This window comes from Panthera onca, chromosome B2, assembly GCF_046562875.1.
Source record: "Panthera onca isolate mPanOnc1 chromosome B2, mPanOnc1 haplotype 2, whole genome shotgun sequence".
NCBI classification, from domain to species: domain Eukaryota; kingdom Metazoa; phylum Chordata; class Mammalia; order Carnivora; family Felidae; genus Panthera; species Panthera onca.
The window spans coordinates 125,001,459-125,025,755 of NC_138343.1; the positions used below are offsets into that span (position 1 = coordinate 125,001,459).

At 39.0% G+C, this 24,297-nt stretch overlaps 1 protein-coding gene across 2 annotated transcripts in view; it reads left to right on the forward strand.

Moving 5' to 3' along the window:
- HECA (HECA ribonucleoprotein granule regulator) overlaps positions 1–24,297 on the forward strand; it is a 195,770-nt gene that overhangs the window by 165,324 nt on the left and 6,149 nt on the right. The window lies entirely within an intron of this gene.

Consider the following 24,297-nt stretch of genomic DNA (forward strand, 5'->3'; position numbering starts at 1 on the left):
GTTGGTTAAGCGTCCGACTTCCGCTCAGGTCATGATCTCGTGGTTTGTGAGTTCGAGCCCCGCGTTGGGCTCTGTGCTGACAGCTCAGAGCCTGGAGCCTGCTTCCGATTCTGTGTCTCCCTCTCTCTCTGCTCCTCCCCTGTTCATGCTCTGTCTCTGTCTCAAAAATAAATAAACGTTAAAAAAAAATTAAAAAGAAAAAGGTGAAAAATACAAAAGAGAGCAAGATATATATAACAAATGGTGAGAAGTTCTTGCATATGTGTAATTGGGGCCCCAGAAGGAGAAGAGGGAAAGAATTGGGGAATAAGTAGCAAATGAAGAGATACTCATGGAGAATTTTCCAAAATTAGTGCAAGTAATCAAGCCAAAGATTCGAGAATCTCTGTAAAACCCAAGCACAGCCAGGTACATTATAGTCAAACTATTTAAAATTAAAGACCAAAAGAAATTATTAAAAGCATCTAGAAGACAAAACACATCTCTTCCAAGGAGAAATGATCAAAGTGGTGAAATCCAGATAATAATGGCATGCTATATTTAACTTGCTGTAAGAAAACACTGCCAACTTAGCATTCTACAAGGCAGTGAAAGTATCCTTTAAAAATGAAAATACAGTAAAGACATTTTTTTCAGACAAAATCTGAGAATATTTCTTGCCAGTAAACTCACATAAAAATTGATTGAGGTAGAGATACCCACAAATATTAAGTTACACAAATGGATAGACTAAAATGATGCATTCACAAAAGATAGTAAACTTTTGGGGGGGGATTTAAGAAAGTGTAACTTTACTCAGGATTTATTAGGTTAGTTTTCTCCTTTATAAGAGGAAAAACATGAGAACAAATAATCCTCTGAATGAGTACTTTACATTCATTGATAAATGACATTCTGGGCCAGCTTTTAAAAATTTATAGAATTTGACAAACGATTATAACAGGAAATGATGGGCAAATTTAGAAAGACTTAGCAATAAATGACATACTAAATGGCCTTTAGCTGGATAAAAAGTGAAAACATTATCAGCTTAAAAAATACCTTTCTACTAATTTCTACATTTATAAATATTTTGTTTATGGCAATAATAGAGAACTGAAATATTTTATAACTTGTGGTGGATACAGTGCTTTATGTCTTTATTTAAAATTAAGTGGGGGGGATCCTGGGAAGATGACGGCGTAGGAGGATGCTGGGCTCACCGCGCGTCCTGCTGATCACTTAGATTCCACCTACACCTGCCTAAATAACCCAGAAAACCGCCAGAATACTAGCAGAACCCAGTCTCTGGAGCCAAGCGCAGATGAGAGGCCCACAGAAGAGGGTAGGAAGGGCGGCGAGGCGGTGCGCGCTCCACGGACTGGCAGGAGGGAGCCAGGGCGGAGGGGTGGCCTGCCGGCCAAGCAGAGCCCCCGAGTCTGGCTTGCAAAAGCGGAGGGGCTAGACGGAGTGTGTTCTGACAGCAAGCAGAACTTAGCATCTGGGAGGTCATAAGTTAACAGCTCTGCTTGGAAAGCGGGAAGGCTGGAGGACAAAGGGAGGGAGAGTTGCTGAGCCCCGGGACGACAGAGCTCAGTTTGGCGGGGAACAAAGGTGCTCACCAGCGCCATCTCCCTCGCCCATCCCCCAGCCAAAATCCCAAAGGGAACCAGTCCCTGCCAGGGAACTTGCTCACTCCGCTCAAACACCCAACGCTGTGCTTCTGCGGAGACACCCCTCCGGCAGTGGGTCTGACTCCCTCCTGCTGCCACAGGGCCCCTCCTGAAGTGGATCACCTAAGGAGAAGCTAGCTGAGCCTGCCCCTCCCGCCCCCGTGCACCTTGCCTACCCACCCCAGCTAATACGCCAGATCCCCAGCACCACAAGCCTGGCAGTGTGCAAGTAGCCCGGACGGGCCATGCCACCCCACAGTGAATCCCGCCCCTAGGAGAGGGGAAGAGAAGGCACACACCAGTCTGACTGTGGCCCCAGCGGTGGGCTGGGGGCAGACATCAGGTCGGACTGCAGCCCGCCCACCAACGCAAGTTATTCAAGACAGCACAGGGGAAGTGCCCCGCAGTTCCGCACCACTCCAGGGACTATCCAAAATGATGAAACGGAAGAATTCCCCTCAGAAAAACGTCCAGGAAATAACAACAGTTAACGAACTGATCAAAAATGATTTAAACAATATAACAGAAAGTGAATTTAGAATAATAGTCATAAAATTAATCTCTGGGTTTGAAAACAGTATAAAGGACAGCAGAGAATCTCTTGCTACAGAGATTAAGGGACTAAGGAACAGCCAGGAGGAGCTAAAAAATGCTATCAACAGAGTTGCAAAATAAAATGGAGACAACTACGGCTCGGATTGAAGAGGCAGAGGAGAGAATAGGTGAACTAGAAGATAAAATTATGGAAAAAGAAGATGCTGAGAAAAACAGAGATAAAAAAAATCCAGGAGTATGAGGGGAAAATTAGAGAACTAAGTGATGCACTAAAGAGAAATAATATACGCATAATTGGTATTCCAGAGGAGGAAGAGAGAGGGAAAGGTGCTGAAGGTGTACTTGAAGAAATAATAGCTGAGAACTTCCCGGATCTGGGGAAGGAAAAAGGCATTGAAATCCAAGAGGCACAGAGAACTCCCTTCAGACGTAACTTGAATCGATCTTTTGCACGACATATCATAGTGAAACTGGCAAAATACAAGGATAAAGAGAAAATTCTGAAAGCAGCTAGAGATAAACATGCTCTAACATATAAAGGGAGACCTATAAGACTCGTGACCGATCTCTCTACTGAAACTTGGCAGGCCAGAAAGGAATGGCAGGAGATCTTCAATGTGTTGAACAGAAAAAATATGCAGCCAAGAATCCTTTATCCAGAAAGTCTGTCATTTAGAATAGAAGGAGAGATAAAGGTCTTCCCAAACAAACAAAAACTAAAGGAATTCATCACCACTAAACCAGCCCTACAAGAGATCCTAAGGGGGATCCTGCGAGACAAAGAGACATCGCTACAATCATGAAACTTACAGACATCACAATGACTCTAAACCCATATCTTTCTATAACACTGAATGTAAATGGACTAAATGCGCCAACCAAAAGACATAGGGTTTCAGAATGGATAAAAAAACAAGACCCATCTATTTGCTGTCTACAAGAGACTCATTTTAGACCTGAGGACACCTTTAGATTGAGAATGAGGGGATGGAGAACTATTTATCACGCCACTGGAAGTCAAAAGAAAGCTGGAGTAGCCATACTTATATCAGACAAACTAGACTTTAAATTAAAGGCTGTAACAAGAGATGAAGAAGGGCATTATACAATAGTCACAGGGTCTATCCATCAGGAAGAGCTAACAATTATAAATGTCAATGTGCCGAATACAGGAGCCCCCAAATATATAAAACAATTACTCTCAAACATAAGCAACCTTATTGATAAGAATGTGGTAATTGCAGGGGACTTTAACACTCCACTTACAGAAACGGATAGATCATCTAGACACACGGTCAATAAAGAAACAAGGGCCCTGAATGATACATTGGATCAGATGGACTTGACAGATATATTTAGAACTCTGCATCCCAAAGCAACACAATATACTTTCTTCTCGAGTGCACATGGAACATTCTCCAAGATAGATCATATACTGGGTCACAAAACAGCCCTTCATAAGTTTACAAGAATTGAAATCATACCATGCATACTTTCAGACCACAATGCTATGAAGCTTGAAATCAACCACAGGAAAAAGTCTGGAAAACCTCCAAAAGCACGGAGGTTAAAGAACACCCTACTAAAGAATGAATGGGTCAACCAGGCAATTAGAGAAGAAATTAAAAAATATATGGAAACACACGAAAATGAAAATACAACAATCCAAACGCTTTGGGATGCAGCGAAGGCAGTCCTGAGAGGAAAATACATTGCAATCCAGGCCTATCTCCAGAAACAAGAAAAATCCCAAATACAAAATCTAACAGCACACCTGAAGGAAACAGAAGCAGAACAGCAAAGACAGCCTAAACCCAGCAGAAGAAGAGAAATAATAAAGATCAGAGCAGAAATAAACAATATAGAATCTAAAAAAACTGTAGAGCAGATCAACGAAACCAAGAGTTGGTTTTTTGAAAAAATAAACAAAATTGATAAACCTCTAGCCAGGCTTCTCAAAAAGAAAAGGGAGATGACCCAAATAGATAAGATCATGAATGAAAATGGAATTATTACAACAAATCCCTCAGAGATACAAGCAATTACCAGAGAATACTATGAAAAATTATATGCCAACAAACTGGACAACCTGGAAGAAATGGACAAATTCCTAAACACTCACACACTTCCAAAACTCAATCAGGAGGAAATAGAAAGCTTGAACAGACCCATAACCAGTGAAGAAATTGAATCAGTCATCAAAAATCTCCCAACAAATAAGAGTCCAGGGCCAGATGGCTTCCCAGGGGAGTTCTACCAGACGTTTAAAGCAGAGATATTACCTATCCTTCTCAAGCTATTCCAAAAAATAGAAAGGGAAGGAAAACTTCCAGACTCATTCTATGAAGCCGGTATTACTTTGATTCCTAAACCAGACAGAGACCCAGTAAAAAAAGAGAACTACAGGCCAATATCCCTGATGAATATGGGTGCAAAAATTCTCAATAAGATACTAGCAAATCGAATTCAACAGCATATAAAAAGAATTATTCACCATGATTAAGTGGGATTCATTCCTGGGATGCAGGGCTGGTTCAACATTCGCAAATCAATCAACGTGATACATCATATTAATAAAAGAAAAGAACCATATGATCCTGTCAATCGATGCAGAAAAGGCCTTTGACAAAATTCAGCAACCTTTCTTAATAAAAACCCTCGAGAAAGTCGGGATAGAAGGAACATACTTAAACATCATAAAAGCCATTTATGAAAAGCCCACAGGTAACATCATCCTCAATGGGGAAAAACTGAGAGCTTTTTCCCTGAGATCAGGAACACGACAGGGATGTCCACTCTGACCGCTGTTGTTTAACATAGTGTTGGAAGTTCTAGCATCAGCAATCAGACAACAAAAGGAGATCAAAGGCATCAAAATTGGCAAAGATGAAGTTAAGCTTTCACTTTTTGCAGATGACATGATATTATACATGGAAAATCCGTTGGACTCCACCAGAAGTCTGTTAGAACTGATACATGAATTTAGCAAAGTTGCAGGATACAAAATCAATGTACAGAAATCAGTTGCATTCTTATACACTAATAATGAAGCAACAGAAAGACAAATAAAGAAACTGATCTCATTCACAATTGCACCAAGAAGCATAAAATACCTAGGAATAAATCTAACCAAAGATATAAAAGATCTGTATGCTGAAAACTATAGAAAGCTTATGAAGGAAATTGAAGAAGACATAAAGAAATGGAAAAACATTCTGTGCTCATGGATTGGAAGAATAAATATTGTTAAAATGTCAATACTACCCAAAGCTATCTACACATTCAATGCAATCCCAATCAAAATTGCACCAGCATTCTTCTCGAAACTAGAACAAGCACTCCTAAAATTCATATGGAACCACAAAAGGCCCCGAATAGCCAAAGTAATTTTGAAGAAGACCAAAGCAGGAGGCATCACAATCCCAGACTTTAGCCTCGACTACAAAGCTGTAATCATCAAGACAGCATGGTATTGGCACAAAAACAGACACATAGACCAATGGAATAGAATAGAAACTCCAGAACTAGACCCACAAACGTATAGCCAACTCATCTTTGACAAAGCAGGAAAGAATATGCAATGGAAAAAAGACAGTCTTTTTAACAAATGGTGCTGGGAGAACTGGACAGCAACATGCAGAAGATTGAAACTAGACCACTTGCTCAAACCATTCACAAAAATAAACTCAAAATGGATAAAGGACCTGAATGTGAGACAGGAAACCATCAAAACCCTAGAGGAGAAAGCAGGAAAAGACCTCTCTGACCTCAGCCGTAGCAATCTCTTACTCGACACATCCCCAAAGGCAAGGGAATTAAAAGCAAAAATGAACTACTGGGACCTTATGAAGATAAAAAGCTTCTGCACAGCAAAGGAAACAACCAACAAAACTAAAAGGCAACCAACGGAATGGGAAAAGATATTTGCAAATGACATATCGGACAAAGGACTAGTATCCAAAATCTATAAAGAGCTCACCAAACTCCACACCCGACAAACAAATAACCCAGTGAAGAAATGGGCAGAAAACATGAATAGACACTTCTCTAAAGAAGACATCCAGATGGCCAACAGGCACATGAAAAGATGCTCAACGTCGCTCCTCATCAGGGAAATACAAATCAAAACCACACTCAGATTCCACCTCACGCCAGTCAGAGTGGCCAAAATGAACAAATCAGAAGACTATAGATGCTGGAGAGGATGTGGAGAAACGGGAACCCTCTTGCACTGTTGATGGGAATGCAAATTGGTGCAGCCACTCTGGAAAACAGTGGGGAGGTTCCTCAAAAAATTAAAAATAGACCTACCCTATGACCCAGCAATAGCACTGCTAGGAATTTACCCAAGGGATACAGGAGTACTGATGCATAGGGGCACTTGTACCCCAATGTTTACAGCAGCACTCTCAACAATAGCCAAATTATGGAAAGAGCCTAAATGTCCATCAACTGATGAATGGATAAAGAAATCGTGGTTTATATACACAATGGAGTACTATGTGGCAATGAGAAAGAATGAAATATGGCCTTTTGTAGCAACGTGGATGGAACTGGAGAGTGTGATGCTAAGTGCAATAAGCCATACAGAGAAAGAAAGATACCATATGGTTTCACTCTTATGTGGATCCTGAGAAACTAACAGAAACCCATGGGGGAGGGGAAGGAAAAAAAAAAAAGAGGTTAGAGTGGGAGAGAGCCAAAGCATAAGAGACTCTTAAAAACTGAGAACAAACTGAGGGTTGATGGGGGGTGGGAGGGAGGGGAGGGTGGGTGATGGGTATTGAGGAGGGCACCTTTTGGGATGAGCACTGGGTGTTGTATGGAAACCAATTTGACAATAAACTTCATATATTGAAAAAAAAATAAAATTAAGTGTTCTTAAAATGATTAAAATTTAATGTGGTATTAAATTTTTAAATCTTTTAAGTAAATATGAACACTCTGTTACCAACTTTCCTCTCCCCCACTTATATAAAATTTACCTATGTAACACATTTTAATTGGAAATTAATTCTATGTGTTTCCCAAAATATTATATAAGTCCTACTTTACCAATTTGGGGTATAAATTTCTCTATTAAAATTAAATTTTAAAATTAAAATTATAATAATTTGGAACACTTCTCCATTCTTCTTTAGATTTCTGCTTCCAAATCACTTCTGAAAACCACAAGGAATATTTGTACATGAATTAAACAATCTCCTTTATTACTAGTTGTAATGACTGTTTCAGTCCTGGAGAAACACAATTGTTGCCAGCAACCTCTGTTTCCTTTCCTAACATGCTACTCTCATTGAAAATCCAAATTCTTGGACCTGGATTGGAGAAGAGGCACTGGAAATCTGAGAGAAGTTTTTCTCATATTCTCTTTTACTAAGAATGTAGAAGAAACTTAGCTGTAAGTATTTCTACTTTTTCTTCTGGAAATCATACAGGGCAATGAGGAAAGTGGGAAAACATTCTACATCTGACCATAATGGATGATGGAGTGACAAACAGAGAATACCTCTACAGATCTAGGAGACATTAAAAAGATAATAAGAGAACACTAAAAAAAACTTCATGCACATAAATTTGACAACTTAGACAAAATGGACCAAAATTTTAAATCCAAAAACTACTCAAACTCACCCAAGAAAAAACAGGACTGAGCAGTCCTGGAACTATTAAAGGTATTAAATTTGTGTGTAAAACCTTTTGAAAAAGAAATGTCTAGTCTCATATTGTTTCACTGGCAAATTACATTTAGCATTTAAAGAAATAGCACCAATTCTGCATAATCTTTTCCAGAAAATCGAAGAGGAGAGAATGCTTCACAGTGCATTTCATGAGATCAGTGTTATTCTGACACCAACACTAGAAAAAGATGGTACCCAAAAAAGAAAAGCAGGAGAAAACTGTAGATGTAAAAATTATCCAGAAAGTATTAGCAAAATGAATTTAGTAATATGTAAAAAAAAAATCACTGGAACTAAGTGAGGTTTATCCTGAGATTGCAAGACTGGTTCAATATTTGGAAACCAATCAATGCAATCTACCATACAAATAGTTTGAAGGATTGATACAGAAAAGCATTTGACAAAATTCAATACCCATTCATGATAAAAAAAAAAACCTGTACATGAGTGTTTATCGAATTCTTCATAGTGCCAAAATACTGGAAACAATTCAAATGGCTTTCAGTGGGTGAATTGATAAATAAACTCTGGTATATCTTTATAATGGAATACTACTCAGCAATAAAAAGGAACCAACTATTAATATATGCAGCAACTTAGATGAAACTCAGAGGTATTATTTTGAGTGAAAGAATCCAGTCTCAAAGTTTATATACTATGATTCCAATGATTCTCATTTTCTAAATGACAAAAGTATAGTGACAGAGAACAGATCAGTGGTTACCAGCATAAGGAGGGTGTGATTACAAATATAGGACAGGAGAGATTTTGGGGGTGGGGGGTGGAACTGTTCTGTATATAGATTGTGGTGGTGGTCACACAAATATGTGTTAACACTTGTGGAATATGGACTTTTACATATTGGAATTTCAATCCCTCAAATTCAATATTACTATATAATTATTTTTGAAAATATCATTTCAAAACACATTACAGCCACACAGTCTTTAAGAAACAAATCCTACAAACTCTGTAACAATTGGGGATATGGCCCAAAGTAATTGAGATCATAAAAATCTTCATGGGCGTCCTAGGTGAAGAATTGCATTATAGAGAAAAATGGGAGGTGTGAAGAAGGCCAGTTGGGGAAGATATTAGAAATTGTCTTCAATATTCACTTTCAAAAGAAAGGGGCACTTCTCTGAGTGAGCAGGAGTGAGAACAAATAGGAATAATTGCTGAAGAAGACAGAGAATATGCTATGGCACATGCGGAGATGGGGGTGCAAAATGGCAGACCTTAGAAAGTACCACTTTTTAAAAGGGAACACATGGGGGCACCTGGGGGCTCAGTCAGTTAAACCTCCACCTCTTGGTTTTGACGCAGGTCATGATCTCACAGTTTCATGGGTTTGAGCCCCATGCTGGGATTCTCTCTCTCTCTCCTTCTCTCTGCTCCCCCCTACTCGCACTGTCTGTCTCTCTCAAAATAAATAAATAAACTTAAAAAAATAAAATAAAAAAATAAAAGGGAACACATGGTTTGTTTCCCTGGGTAACGGTTGCCAGTGAAGAAACCATCACTTCCACCAACACTTTATTGGCAAAAACCAGTCCCATGGCCTCAACTTCCAGGGGAAGTACAGATCTACCATGGGGACAAATGACATCACAGTCCACCTCTCTGGTAATTAAATTCAGTCTACTTTCTTCCCTGCATGCAAAATATACTCAGCCCTTCTCTGAGGGTAGTATCCTTAAAGTGCCACCCAATCATGGTATGAAATTCAATCTCCAGTGTCTTTGTGTGGGGTTGTTTCTTCACTAGGGAATGGTTCGCAGGGGACTCTACATGAAATCTACCTGTGGCCCCTCTTAGTCTGCAAACGTAAGAACTAAATGACAAGATTATCTATCTCCTATTCCAAACTACACTAATGGACTAAGGACAGGAGAGCTTGGAAGCACTCCAAGTAAGAAAAGGAAATGAAAGGAGATACATGGAAGACAGTGGCCCAAAGCTACATATACAAAAAAAAAGAGTTTGGGCAGAATATGATTTCCTTCCTAAAATGTTGTGTATGAAAATTTATTAACAACACATTCCTAATGCATTGACATAAAAATTGATCAGGATTTCTAGTGATCAGTATGTCAAAATATAGCACAGGTTTTACAAATATTCATTTCCCAGGATTTAGTTATTTTGCTTCTAATAATTCTGAATAAACAATCGGCAGAAATATTTACAACCATGAGAATGTTCATTGCAGACTTATTTATAATAACAAAAACTGAAAGCAACTGAAATTCCCACAGGATAAAAATAAAATTATTACACATTTATGATTGGGAATGTTTTGCAACTCTTAAGGACTATTTAATGACACGGGGATATGCTGATGATAAAAAAATCAAGGGGAAAGGTGAGTTAAAACTTGTCCTTGCACCCTGACATTATGCTAAATGAAGTCAGAGGGAAAAAGACAAATACCATATGATCTCACTTGTATGTAGAATAAAAAAAAAAATTCAAACCCAAAAAAATACACACACAAAAAAACTAAGTTCAAAGATACAGAGAACAGATTAGTGGTTGCCAGAGGCAGGGGTTGGGGGTGGACGACATGTGTGAAGGAAGTCAAAAGGTACAAACTTCTAATTATAAACCAAATGAGTCATGGGGATAAAATGTGCAGCATGGTGACTATTGTTAACAATGCCATATTGCGTAATTGAAAGTTGCTAAGAGAGTAAATTGTAAAAATTCTCAACACAAGAAAAAAATTATAACTATGTATGGTGACGGATGTCAACTAAACTTATTGTGGTGATCACTTCTCAATACATGCAAATATTAAATCACTATATCGTATACCTGAAATTAACATAATATGTCAATTATACCTCAACTTAAAAAATTGTCTTTGTAGAATGAAATATACATTTGTATATATGTGAATGCTTGTGTACACACACACACACACACACCATGCATGCACGCACGCATACATAGAAAGAAAAAATATGTGAGGAAACATGTTACATTAGTGGGATTATGGATAATTTTTATTTTTTTTCTGTATATATTTCAGTATTTTTCATTTTTCCCCAATAAAAATGTTATATTTAGGAAAAGTTTACTAAATTATAAAAATGTAAATTGTATAACATCAGAAGAAGAAAGCATCTGTGGTGTTAGAATGGGAAGAAATCTTATGACAATTAAGAAAATAGTCTACTTTATGTAATACCATACAGTACACACATACTTTTACAAACATCAAGTCATTGGATCCTCACAATATCCTAGAGAAGAAATCTGGGGAGGTGTTTTTATTTCTTTTTAACAGATGCCTACAGTCATCTTCAGAGTGGTTGAATTATCTCAGGTGCCACACTGACCGCGTTGTAACACCAGAGATAGGACTCCTGGTCGAGAGGTTTTTACACCATTCTCTTCTATAGAAAACACTGCTGTATAGAAAACACAGAATCTATAAACTCTGTATTCTGGCCTCCCTTAAACGTTGGCTCATTAAAAGAAACATGATCACATGAACCCATTAAGGAATATTTACTTTGAGCAGGAAATATTCTACGCATGTTATCTCACTTATTACTCACACGAATGTAGATGGAAGAGCTATTATTCTTCTCATTTTTGGAAGGTCAATTTATGGCAGAGATTAATCAACTAGCCCAGGTGAATTGACTTCCCAAAGCTGCATAATTATGAATGGTGGAGGCAGGATTCTCACCCAGCAGTTTGCCTCCAGAGCCTGTATCTCTTCTTCTCTCCATGTTGTGGAAGCAAGAGTCATTGGGTAGCACTTCCAGGAGAGCTCTTACACCCTTTTCCACTTTCTCCTTCTTTCTGCCTGAAACAGATGAATTGCTAGGAGCTACGGCAGCCATATTCCGCCTCTGAGGCAAATGTGGACATGGAAGCCATGTGTTTGGGATGGCAGAGCAGAGAGGAAAGGGGACAGGATCTCTATAAATATCACGGACTGCCTAGTAGCCTGAGAAGACTTATTTCCAGTTGTCTATGTTCTTTAAGATACTGTTAATTGGACTTTCTATTGTAGCCAATGGATTGAATCTTAATGGACACACAGCCTTTCAGGGTGGGAGCCTTCAGGGCTCAGTCGTTGGACCTCTTTTCTTTTCTGTCTATACTGACTCCATCTAAGTGCTTCAACCCATACCACTCCTTTGAACTCCAGATTTATATATCCAACTGCTTATTGACATCTCCACTTGGGCATATTTAATGGACATAAAGATTCTGAAATGTCCAAAATGTATCCCTGAATATTTCCCTCCAAAGAAGTTTCCCCTCCATCATAGAAAATGGCAACTCCATTCTTCTAGTTACTTGGACCAAACGTTTGGAGTCAAGAATGACTCCCCTCTTTTTTTTCTTTCTCACATGTGATCCAAACACCAAGTCCTATCAGTTCAGTTTTCAGAATTCAACCACTTCTCATTATCTTCATTGTCATTGTCCTGCTCCAACCACCATTATTTGTCCCCTGAATCATTAAGGGAATCTCTTACTGGTCTACCTGCTTCTGCCCTTGCCCCCTTCCATCTACTTTCATAACACATTACTGTTATGCCTAAAATTGTCCAGGGGTTTCCCATCCTCTCAAAGTTCAAAGCCAAAGCCTGTACGATGGCCTATAAAACCTGTGCAACCAGGTCCCCTGGGACTCCGTGACCTCATGCACTTCTCTCCCTCATTTACTCCACTCTAGCCATACTGCCCGCCTTGCTTTTCTACCAGCACTCCAACACTGTCTGTGCCAGGGTTTCCACACTTGCTGTCTACTCTGTCTTAAAACTTGTTTTCCCAGATGTCTCTAAGGAGAGATCCTTACCTTTCTCCATTTCTTCATACAAAAGTTACCTTACTAGCAAGTGTCTCCTTGTCACCTCTCTGAAATATCAATGCCCCCACCCCCAGCTTTGTATTTCCATCATTTGCTTTGCTTCATTCTTTAGAATTCATCTAACCCACAGTATACCTTACTTATTTACTTTGCTTATTCTACATTTTCTCTTCTAGTCTGTGTGTTCCATGGGGCAGGAATTTTGGTCAATTTTTCCCCCTGCTGAATACTCCATAAACATTGGCTTACTGAATAGTGAGCGTCCTAGGACAGAGACTCTTGGGGCAATCACTTTTTTGGATGTCCGTTTCCCTAAATCCCTTTATCTCCTCTGGACCTTCCCTCATTTTCAAATACTAAGCCAGGATTTCTATGAGGGATCAGGAGGAATTTCAATCGTCTTTTCAGTAAGAAAAGACGGGTCAGTGACTATGAATTTTCTTCACTTAAAGACACAGGAAATCATTTTCTCAGTGTTGATGTTTCTGGTCAGCAGAAGACAAAGTGGAGATTTGGATTAGTGTATGCTTAGTACTTCTTTGTTTGCAAGGTACCTCTGGAGATTTATTATAGTGACCCCAAGAAAAAGCATTTGTTGACTTTTAAACTTACTTATATAACAATTAGGACACATATAGACTTGAGCCGGGGATGAATGAGAAAGTCACCAAGAATCACGAGGCACATAGTTTGTCTCTCAGCATCTTCTCTCTGCACATCTGCTCCGTTTTCCTCTCTAGACTTACTGACTAACTTCCGCTGCTTACTCATAATTTCTGTTTCCTCTTCAGTTTGCAGAGGCTGTAGTCTACTTCAGGGCTTCCTTTCACATCTGCTCCCATCCCTCACTTCTGACTGATTCAGTCTCTATTTCTCAAAATCGGTCCACTCTAGTTTTCAGGAGGGGACAGCCCACGGATTGTTCTCGTCAGGACGCACCCCGCGTCCAGGCCAGTGCCTCCAGGGTTTTGAAAGGGTCCCGCAAACCAAAATAAATCCTCAGGAGCTTTGAGCAGAGAAAGTGAATCAAAGTCCCCCTTCCGCCAGCTGCCCTGCCTTGTTTACTGTCATCTCCATACAGATGGGTTCCTTTCAGATTATTGTGTATTTAACTCTTACAACGCCACTTTTGAGTTTGAAAAGCTCTCTGGGACACTGATATTAACTTATGATGTCCATCTTTGATCACCATATCCTAGCGCCAAATGTTAAACATGCAGCCTTAGTGCTTAGCTTCACTTTGGTTTTGGAAACCCCTGCCCAAAGTTTGTCCAGCTTCCTTTGAAGCTCAAGGGACAGAGAGTAGTCTCTGTTCGACTAGTATACTTAGTACATATTTACTTTTGCACCGTGATTAGGTTAGGACCACAGTTCACAAAATGCCTTGCTTTGTATATTATCGTTTCTGGAAATGAAGGTCTATTAAAATTATTTTAATTTGAATAGAGAATATTTTTTAAGATTAAGGCCTATTTTGAAAAAAAAATCCTGAGTTGCATTCAAATGTTTGCCAATACTTTCCAGAGTCAAGAAATATTAAGAGACTGTTGTTCTCGATCACATGACATCGAGAAAATTCTGGCATATTCATATTCTCAATCACACAGATGAACCAGTGCTGGAATCTTGTTTTCTGCTACTGCAAAGAAACATACATGGAATAATATGTGGATGAGAGCAGAGCCCACAAATATGATATCTGCCTATTAGTCACATGCCAGTTTTGATTGGGAACATCATCCGTGACTGGAAGATAAAATGAGTTCCTTTTTTTTTTTTTTTTCTGTGCTTTTATGATACTATCTTTGATTCCTCATGTTCTGAAAAATGCTAATCTGTGTTTTTGCACAGTGCAAACTAAAATATATATCCTCTAAGGAAACAACAGGCTGAGCCCAACTGTAGAAATTATATTTACTTTGTAAATCAAATTTGTTGCTAGCCTCTGCTTCTGTGGTCAGAGACCGAAACAATTTACTAACTGTAAGAGTCACTTCCTCATTCTTCAAGGGGTGTTAATTTTTATGCCTGCTTATAACCACCATTTCCCTCAAATGCAAACACGCAGAGTCAAATCATCTGACATTTAATTGTCAAATATTTTATACTGTAGTAAAACAACAACAACAAAAACACCCAAAAACCGTTTTCTTAAAAAACTCAAACTCTAAGCTGAATGATTCTCCAAGTCAGTAGTACCTTCATTTCATGAGGGCAATAAAATGCAGCATAGTTGGGTCACCAAGAACTGGGAGAGATTTGCTCCTGGCAAAACGGACGTGGTGTCATCAGAACAGCCCCTCTCCCTTGTCCATCCGTGTCCCTCGGGTGGGGAATATTTCCTTCTGGATTTGGGCTCCTGTCTAGCCTTCACAACTGCTACACCCACAGAACTGTGGGCGCTGTTCCCATTGCTTTTCTGTCATCCTTCCTCCGAGGAATGGCCACCCCACCACTGCTGCTGTCTGAGAAAGTCCCAAGTGTCTGCTTGCTTGTCTTTATCTTCCCCAGGCTGCAGGCTGTGTGAGGGCGGGAAAGGTGTTTATCCTATCCGCCTTTGGATACCCAGCCCCAGTACGATAAATATTTGTTGACTGATGAGACAACATCTTGGCCTCAATTAGCAGCAAGCAGTCATGTACTCTTGTCTCTTTAAGAAAACTCACTGTATTAAAACTTATTACCATATACACATATGTTAATTTCTACCTAAGTCATTTAATAATGAGAGTCTAAGAGCCATCAGCCCGTCATATCTATTGCTCTCTGCCGCCTTGTTGGCTTGATTTGCCTGACCTGGTGGCTGAAACAGGTGTTCATGTCTATACCATGCTTCTGCACTCTTCCCTCACTCTTTAACCTGAGCCATACTGGTCTTTCACTTCCTCAAATGTGCCAGCCTCTTTCTTGCCTCTGGCCTTTCCGCCCGCTTTTTCCTCTGCTAGGAATATTCTCCCTCGTGCCCTCCTTGACTTGGCCAACTCATATTGTTCTTTCAGAGCCCAGTATGAGTGTCATTTTTCTGAGTTGCTTTCCCTGATCCCCTGATATAAATCCCCTTCCCTGTGTTCTTCTGTTTTGTTTTCGAATTCTGCATAGCACTTACCATATTGTAATGATATATTTATCTGACATTTTTGTTCTGTTTAAATGTCTGTCTCCATACGGTTGTAAGTTCCATAAGAATAGGGTTGAAAATGCAGCGCCTAGTACATAGTGAGTACTTAGTAAATATTTGTTGGAAGAATGAACGCATGGCTGGATGAATAGAGTGCCCCTTTCCTCCCTCACAGTTCCATGTATGTGAAAGGGCTGATCTTGTCTCAGAGACCGAGGGAAACCACTTTTTTTCCCCCTGACGGCAGTCTGTGTACAATATAAAACAAGGAATGTATAAAAGCAAAATTGAGAGTACCAAAATCAAAAGACATGTAGCATTTCATTTCAGGTTACCTCATTTACTATTAACTGCCACTTAGATATATTTCCTCATCTGTCTTTAGGAAAAAAGCTTAAGCCTTTGCTTTATAGTTTATAAACTTCCACACTACTCTCCATTTCCACAATGCTTTTGGCTTTAGTACCAGAACGTTCTTATACATAACTTTCTTTCAACTTTAATTCAACCGTATATGAATTAAGAAGGTAACATATATTTAAAATATGTTATTTTACCCTTACTTACAAATGAAATTTGGAAATTTCATACTATGAAGATATTTCCCAGACATAAGGCAAAGCAGTTAATATGAAGAGTAAAAGAATGGCCAGAATTTTAATAAAAATAAATTTACTGCTACAGAAATCTAACATTGTATCAGCAATACAGTATATAAATAGAATTTAACTTAAATTTAGCAATATATGTATTTTTTAGTTTCCTGGTAGACAAAACCAAAAAGGAAACCTGATAGGTTCTAGAATTCTCTTTAGATGTTATAAAGGAAATATATGTATACAGTCAGAAAACAAACAAACAAACAGTATTCCTAACACTGTATAACAGGCAGGAATTCTGTTCTAGGAGGAATTTCTTGCATGGATCCATACAGAGGAGCAGTGGATAACAGAGTGAGCATTACCTTGAAATATTATTTTTTACAGAAGATGCAAAAAGGTCTATGAATGACCATTTTTAGGTATTGACCATTGACAGACACTGAAAGGATAGTATTAAACTTTTGCAAAGGCTTTTCAGTGAGGAGTTAAGATAATATGTGTATGTTGCTTTTTGATGAACTAATCTGACAGGAAAGCAAAGTTTATTAAGAAAAGAGATAAGTAGGGGCGCCTGGGTGGCTCAGTCGGTTAAGCGGCCGACTTTGGCTCGGGTCATGATCTCATGGTCCGTGAGTTCGAGCCCCGTGTCGGGCTCTGTGCTGACAGCTAGGAGCCTGGAGCCTGTTTCGGATTCTGTGTCCCCCTCTCTCTGACCCTCCCCTGTTCATGCTCTGTCTCTCCCTGTCTCAAAAATAAATAAAACGTTAAAAAAAATTAAAAAAAAAAAGAAAAGAGATAAGTAGAAATCAATATATACTTCTTCAAATAGCACTTATGAACCTTAAAATGAGCAGAAAAAAATTGTTCCCCTTTATGCCTCCTACCCAAGTTTTCATCCTGAACTTCTGGGTTTGGTAGGGCATTGTTCTAAATCTGATATTGGTTGGAATTATACTCTAAGAATGATTTGTAGAACACATCATTAACTTCTGGATAAACTGACCTGATACGTAGAATTTTCTTTTTATTGTTCATGTGGTCATCTTCCTATTCAGAAGGCTTGGTAGACATTATTTCATTAAGATCTAAATGACACCCATTAGGGGTGCCTGTGTGGCTCAATTGGTTAAGCGTCTGACCTGACTCAGGTCATGATCTCATGAATCGTGAGTCTGAGCCCCCGCATCAGGCTCTTTGCTGACAGCTCAGAGTCTGGAGCCTGCTTTGGATTCTGTGCCTCCCTCTCTCTCTCTGCCCCTCCCCCGCTCACGCTCCATCTCTATCTCCTTGAAAAATAAACGTGAAAATAAATAAATAAATAAATAAATAAATAAATAAAACCCTTTACACACACACACACACACACACACACACACACACATAAATTGAAAGGGCTAAAATGCACTCAGTTTTGAAAACATTACAATAAAACTCTATCGGAATGTTGCTCTTGTCTGTTCCCATTTTGCCGGAATGTTAAAATCCCAGCTGGCAAAGAATTCGAAGGCTGGTTTCTATACCAAGATTGTGCATGTGGAAAGAACACCATTTAAAATGATTAATAAATGCCAATATGATTCCGACATTCATCTGAATACTTCAAGAGACTGAAGGAAAAATAAGGTAGTATTTTGTGGTCAGAGGGTCATGGTTTTGTTTTTTTGGTCCCCCCCCCCCCCCCCCACCCCTTGCGAAAGAGTGAGAAACCCGGACCTGGTGTCTGAAATCTGTCCTACACTTTCAAAAGAAGAAAACGCACTGAAGAATTTGTAACTTGGAGTGACTACAGAATGATCTTTTGTGTAGAAGATTGATTCCATAGGGTCCATTCTGAGGAAACTATACCTAAGATACTAATGAAAATAAAGAATTGGCCGGGATGGAGACTTGCCACCCAAGATAGTTTCTAAAGTATTCTATAAGCAAAAGATTGTCTTTTGCGTCTCCATTCTTCTTGAGGTGACTGAGGAGATATCATCCTCCAGCTGTAAATGTTTGCTCAAATGAACTATCAAATGGGAACATGTCTTAGAGCTACAGAATGAGGAGAGATGATTATAGCATGTAAAGCTGAGTAAAATAACTCAGTAAAATTTTTGGCCAGAATTGGAATTTGTGTTTTCATGATGTTCTTGTGAAAACCATAGCATGGGAACCATGTTCCTAATCCACCCTTATTATTGATCCTATTGGCTATTTTCAATGTAGTTCATTACAGTTCCTTTTTTAAAAAATATAGGGGCGCCTGGGTGGCTCAGTCGGTTGAGTGTCTGACTTCAGCTCGGGCCATGATCTCATAGCTCGTGAGTTCCAGCCCCGTGTCGGGCTCTGTACTGACAGCTCAGAGCCTGGAGCCTGTTTCGGATTCTGTGTCTCCCTCTCTCTGACCCTCCCCTGTTCATGCTCTGTCTCTCTCTGTCTCAAAAAAATAAATAAACGTTAAAAAATAATAATAAAAAATATAAACACTTGAATTTAACACATTGCAACTTAGCTATGAAATTGATTGTTATATATGTAATTTATAAATTACATACATAGCTATTTATGCTTTGAGGTTGTTTGTTTTCTCTCAGATTAATGAAAGTTCCCTTTGAAAACTTGCTTCTAACAATGATTTAATTAAGATATAAAATGAACATGTTGCTTCTTGAATAGTGGAGAGGCTCACATACCAATTAGGATATTTTTTTATTGCGGATATTTGAAGAGGGAACTGATCTAGCATTTAATGTTTCTTTTGATGAAATGGAGCTAATTTTAGGGATTGCTTGATTCTGTGCTCAGATGGTACCATGAGCGTCCATTTCTAGGTTCTACTCTGTGGCCCACAGGAGATTCAGATCCATATTCTTCTACTCTTAACTTCTGCAGAGGGGGAATCACTTCCTGTAGCTTCATAATTCTAGAGATGTACACACATTCTATCTCTGGCCCCCCGTGGGTTACTGGGCCCATCTCATCCTTCAACTAATCACTGTGGTTGTGGGCGGGTGGGGAGTATGTGGTAAAATGAGCAAGTTGGCTTAGGCCTCACATCCAAAGTAAAGTGGAAGGACTAGTCCTACTCAGAAGGAGTGGGGATGACTTTGTTCGCTCAGACGAAAATTGAGATACTCTTACCTACCACCCGAATGGGGAAAGGATGCTGTAGGCAAAAAGAACAAATATCCACTCTACGATGGAACATCGGTGTTCCAGGGGAGGGGCTGGCCAGAATCTGAAGGCGATAACCTTATAAGCCTCTTCATGAACCCCTTCTTCTGATCTAGGGCTTTAGGAATAAAGGGCATTAATGTTAGTTGAGGTTTTAAGTATTGGTGTATCGTGTTCAAGAAATAATGATTCAAATAACTTTTCTTAAAAAGAAAAATGTTTATGTATTTTGAGAGAGAGAGCATGAGCAGGGGAGGGGCAGAGAGAGGGAGAGAGGGAATCCCAAGCAGGCTCTGTGCCCTTAGCACAGAGCCCGACGCGGGGCTCCATCTCATGAACCGTGAGATTATGACCTGAGTCAAAATCAAGAGTCAGACACTAAACTGACTGAACCACCCAGGCGGCCCTCAAATAACTTTTCTAATAGCCCAAATATTCTTGTGGAACACAGTTATCCTGGAAAAGGTAACCAAGTGTTTGTAGGCTAAGAACTTCCACATACGTATAAAGTTTCTTTCAACTGTTGAACATGTTTTTCACGTATCAACTAACAATGGTATTGCACAACCCAATCTGTGTTTTGTGGACAACCACAAAGCGTCTTGATTTGGAAATATATACATCACATAATCCAACATTATTGAATCTCTTGGAAATGTATTTTATGGGGAAACTAAAGGTCTCACGTTTCAGTCATTTTGTCAACAACGTCTCTATCTGAAGTAGTTCACTCCTGACGAGAAAGCTTTATTTTTCAACATCAAGTTTATAATTTAAAGCATTTCTTTCACAGCCAATATTTACCTGTTTTGTTTTTCATTTCAAATTCTTGGCTCCCAGATTCCAAGGATGAGGTGAACAACGCAATTACGTTAGCTGATTCTGCATAAGCCCAAAGAGAAGAATCCTATTTTAGAAAAATAATTTAATTCTAAATCTGTGTCTGAAGAAATGTCCTGTGTAGGTTTTAGTTGTGGAACTCTTCTAAGAATATAGTGGTATTCCCTATGGTCTCAATTGTGTTCTTCCTGAAAAGTTTCAATTTAATCGTAGAAGGGTTTGGGTCTTTTGAAAACAGCAAGAAAATCAATTATCAGGGTTTCAATTTTCTCTGGGCAATTTTCACCATTTCAGCATGCCCAAGAGAGAAACGGCCTATAATTTTGTTATGCTGAAGAATTTGGCAAGCCAGTTAATGGTCTTACTAAAAGTAAAGAAATCCCTTCGGTGGCATATGCAGGAAGTTATGTCTGAATCATTTGAAGCCATTGTAGAGAAGCTTTTGTTCTTGAAGAGATCCATGGGGATTTTCTTGAGAAGAAAGGTGTCTGAATATTCTTAAAACTTGGACAGATTTATCAAATTCGTTGTTTCATTTAAACCTTTGCCAAATGTGACTCATCTTCCAACAAACAGACCTTTCCCTAGGCGTCTTCATCTTCAAAAAAATCAACACTAAAAATCATCTTATGTTTCTTTCATGGCTGCAATGATGAAATCTGTCTCAAAAGAAAAATATTTTTATTGATTTTATAATCTTAGAGGCTATAACATACGGGCAGGGCTGTTACTTAGAAACATACTCTCAAAAAGGTTTTTTGGGAGGGTTGTTCTGTTTTTGTTTTTGAGGGGGGTCAGGGAAAGCTGGATGGTAAATGGAGTGGCCTGAAAGCATGAATCAAGGTAAAACACAAGAATAAATTAAACTGAAATCATTGAACACTGGTGAATATAGAAAGAGATTGAGTTAGACTACAGAAGAAAGTGAGTAAATTTAGTATCCAAAAATACTTTTAATGGGAAGTTCTATTAGTTTGTCTCCCAACAGAGGTAGGTGAAGTAATAGTCTCCAGAAGGTGGGGCCATTAGCTCTGCTGGCATTTAGAACTCGTCTGAACAAAGCACCTGCAAGATTTATGTGACGAATAACACTGTAGACAGGAGCTGAGAAAGCAAGTATAAATATTCCTCTGACTCCCTCTGACTTCCACCTAGTCATGTATAGCCAGTTCAAAAATCCTGCCTCCTCTTTCCTGACAATTTGAATACAATTATTCATTGGTGGTCAGAAAACTGATCATTTAGGTATGAAATCCTCTTTCTATTTTTTTGGTTGGTCCCTTAGGTTTTCCACGTCACCTGGCATCCTGCTAGATGGTTATAATCTTAAATAAAGTGTGTTAAACCCTTGCTAAGGTCAGGTGTTTACAGATGCTGGCTCATATTTCAAGATCACTGTAATCTCCTCGTTTACATAAGGGGCCATGATGCCACCAACCAAGCTGGTGAATTGGATTTCAAACCCTGGGCTACCTCTTCTGTAAGAGGGAGAACATGGGTTTGGATTCAAACAAACTTGGGTGTGAATCTGGGTTAGATTCCCATTTCTGTCCCAGAGCCTTCAACCAGCTTGTTCATTAACCTCCTTTATTCTTGCAGTGGGATTATTTTAAATTCTAGCCTGAGATCCTTATCTAGGAGCTTGTAGGATTCACTCCATTCCTGTCCAAATGAGAAAATCCAGGAGTCTGGTTCCTCCTAGCAGGAAAGGATGCGATTTTAGTGGACACAAACATATCAATCTATGACATAATTGTGCATAAAATACAGCTTAAACTTTTTTCATCATCAAATATGTGTTATGAATTTCATAAATGTTAATTTATACCAGCTAATGCAAAATTTAATTTTGCCGATTCAGAATAACCTAATCAAATCAGGCCTTTAAAAATCTTATTTCAGGGTAAACTCATGCAACTTAGGCTTCTTCCCCTAAATTTCAATCTTGCCCAAGATTTTTGATATCTAATTTTAAGGATGTGTCATAGATTAGGTAGCCCCCATTGTGTGCATTTCTTTTTCTGAGAAGGGAATTAGCAAGGTATAAGGTGGCCAGTAATTTATAAAGGAGCGTTGGGAGAGGTCATTGATAGGAAGTGACCCTCTGTGGACCCCTGAGCTGGACTGGGCAATCAGGTCCCCTCCTACCCACCCTTCCTGGAATGTGGGTTCTGCTTGCCTTTCTCTCTCCCAGAGGTGCTCTAAGGACAACAGCCTTGAGACAGTGATGTGGTGCTGAGATTGTCTGCAGGGTATATGTGACTGAACCCAGCTAAAGCTTCTTTATAAACATTTAAGATTTGGTGGACAAACGTGGGGCTCCACCCATCTTGCCTCCCAAGATAAGCCTCGTACGTACCTTTTTTTTTCTTTTTTTTTCTTTTTAAATCTGCTACCTACCAGCCCGGAGTAAGTTGCCTCTCTCTTTAGTCTCTTTCTGCCTTCTGAGTGCAGGCGCTGGTTCCAAATTTCACCCATGAAGCTCCAGAGAGGGTTTCAAACCAACAAGAAGTAAGCAAGAGTATCTTCTAGGATGTAAGCCAGCTTGCTGCAAATGTGTGTTTTCAGTTAAGTGCCGAATTGTATAACATTAGCTCCAAGGAAGACCCTGAAACTGTGCCAGCGGAAGCCACCATAAATTTGGCAGTGGCTGCTATAGCCTTGAGGCAAGGTAGGTCTTTGCCACTGGATCAAAAAACAGTCTTTAATAAGCTATGGGCTTTTGGCTCTTTCCTTGTAATTAAAGTTATTAGAGGATTGGAATTTTGTTTAGAAGCTTCTCTATAGCAATAAAAAAAAAAGACAGTACATTTAACAGGGGTTTGACTGCCCATTTGCTTTAAGATGACTCTAAAATGGACAATTTGGAGAGATATCTAGAGTTCACCCCAAAGCAATCACTGGGATTCCAATTTGTCATCGATGAAATAGTGCCATTTTGTCAGATGTGTGCAAGAATTTGGGTAATGATGATATGGCATCGACGAAGCAGGAGTGGCTTGGCAAAAGTACGAACTTGAACGGAGGCTGCCTCTGGGAAAGAATCGCGGTCAGTTTACCGTGTTGATTCCATAGCTCATATATCAAGCCCTAATTAAGCCAGTGGTTGTCCATCTTGGGCAACAGATTTGCTAATGTGTGGTCTTCAGCAGATAGAATTTGTGGAGATTGATCTCCCAGATTAACTCCCAGGGTTGTAAACACAGAAAAGAAGAAACACAAACCTTGTGAAATTTTTCGATGGTGACTTAAAATAAATTTTGTCCAATGGGAAACATCAGCTTGTAAGATTTTTATTAGCAGCTATATTGAGGTATAATTAGCATACATAACTGCATAACTGCACATAACTAAAGCATAAAAATTGTGAGTTTTGACATACATATGAATCGATGAACAGATCCACAATCAAGATAATGAAATATCTATCACTTCCTGAAATTCCCCATGACTCCTGGTAATAATTAGACTATTATAGATGATATAGATGATTATAGATTAATCAATGTCTTCTAAAAATTTACATAAAAGGAATATAGCATGTATTCTTTCTTCTCTGTCTTCTTTCACTCAACATAATTATTTTAAGAAACAACCATATTGTTGTGTATGCCAAGAGTTCATTTATTTTCGATGTGTCTCCCATTATATGGGTATTCCACAAATTATGTACCCGTTCACCTCTATATGAATAAAGGAGTGTTTTCTAGGCTTTTGCTATTACAAATACATTGCTGTGCATGTTCACATACAAGACTTTGTGTGCACATACGCTTTCTTTTCCTTTGAGTAAATATCTAGTTGTAGAACAACCGCATTTTTAAGAAACTGCCAAGCTATTTTTCAAAATAGTCTT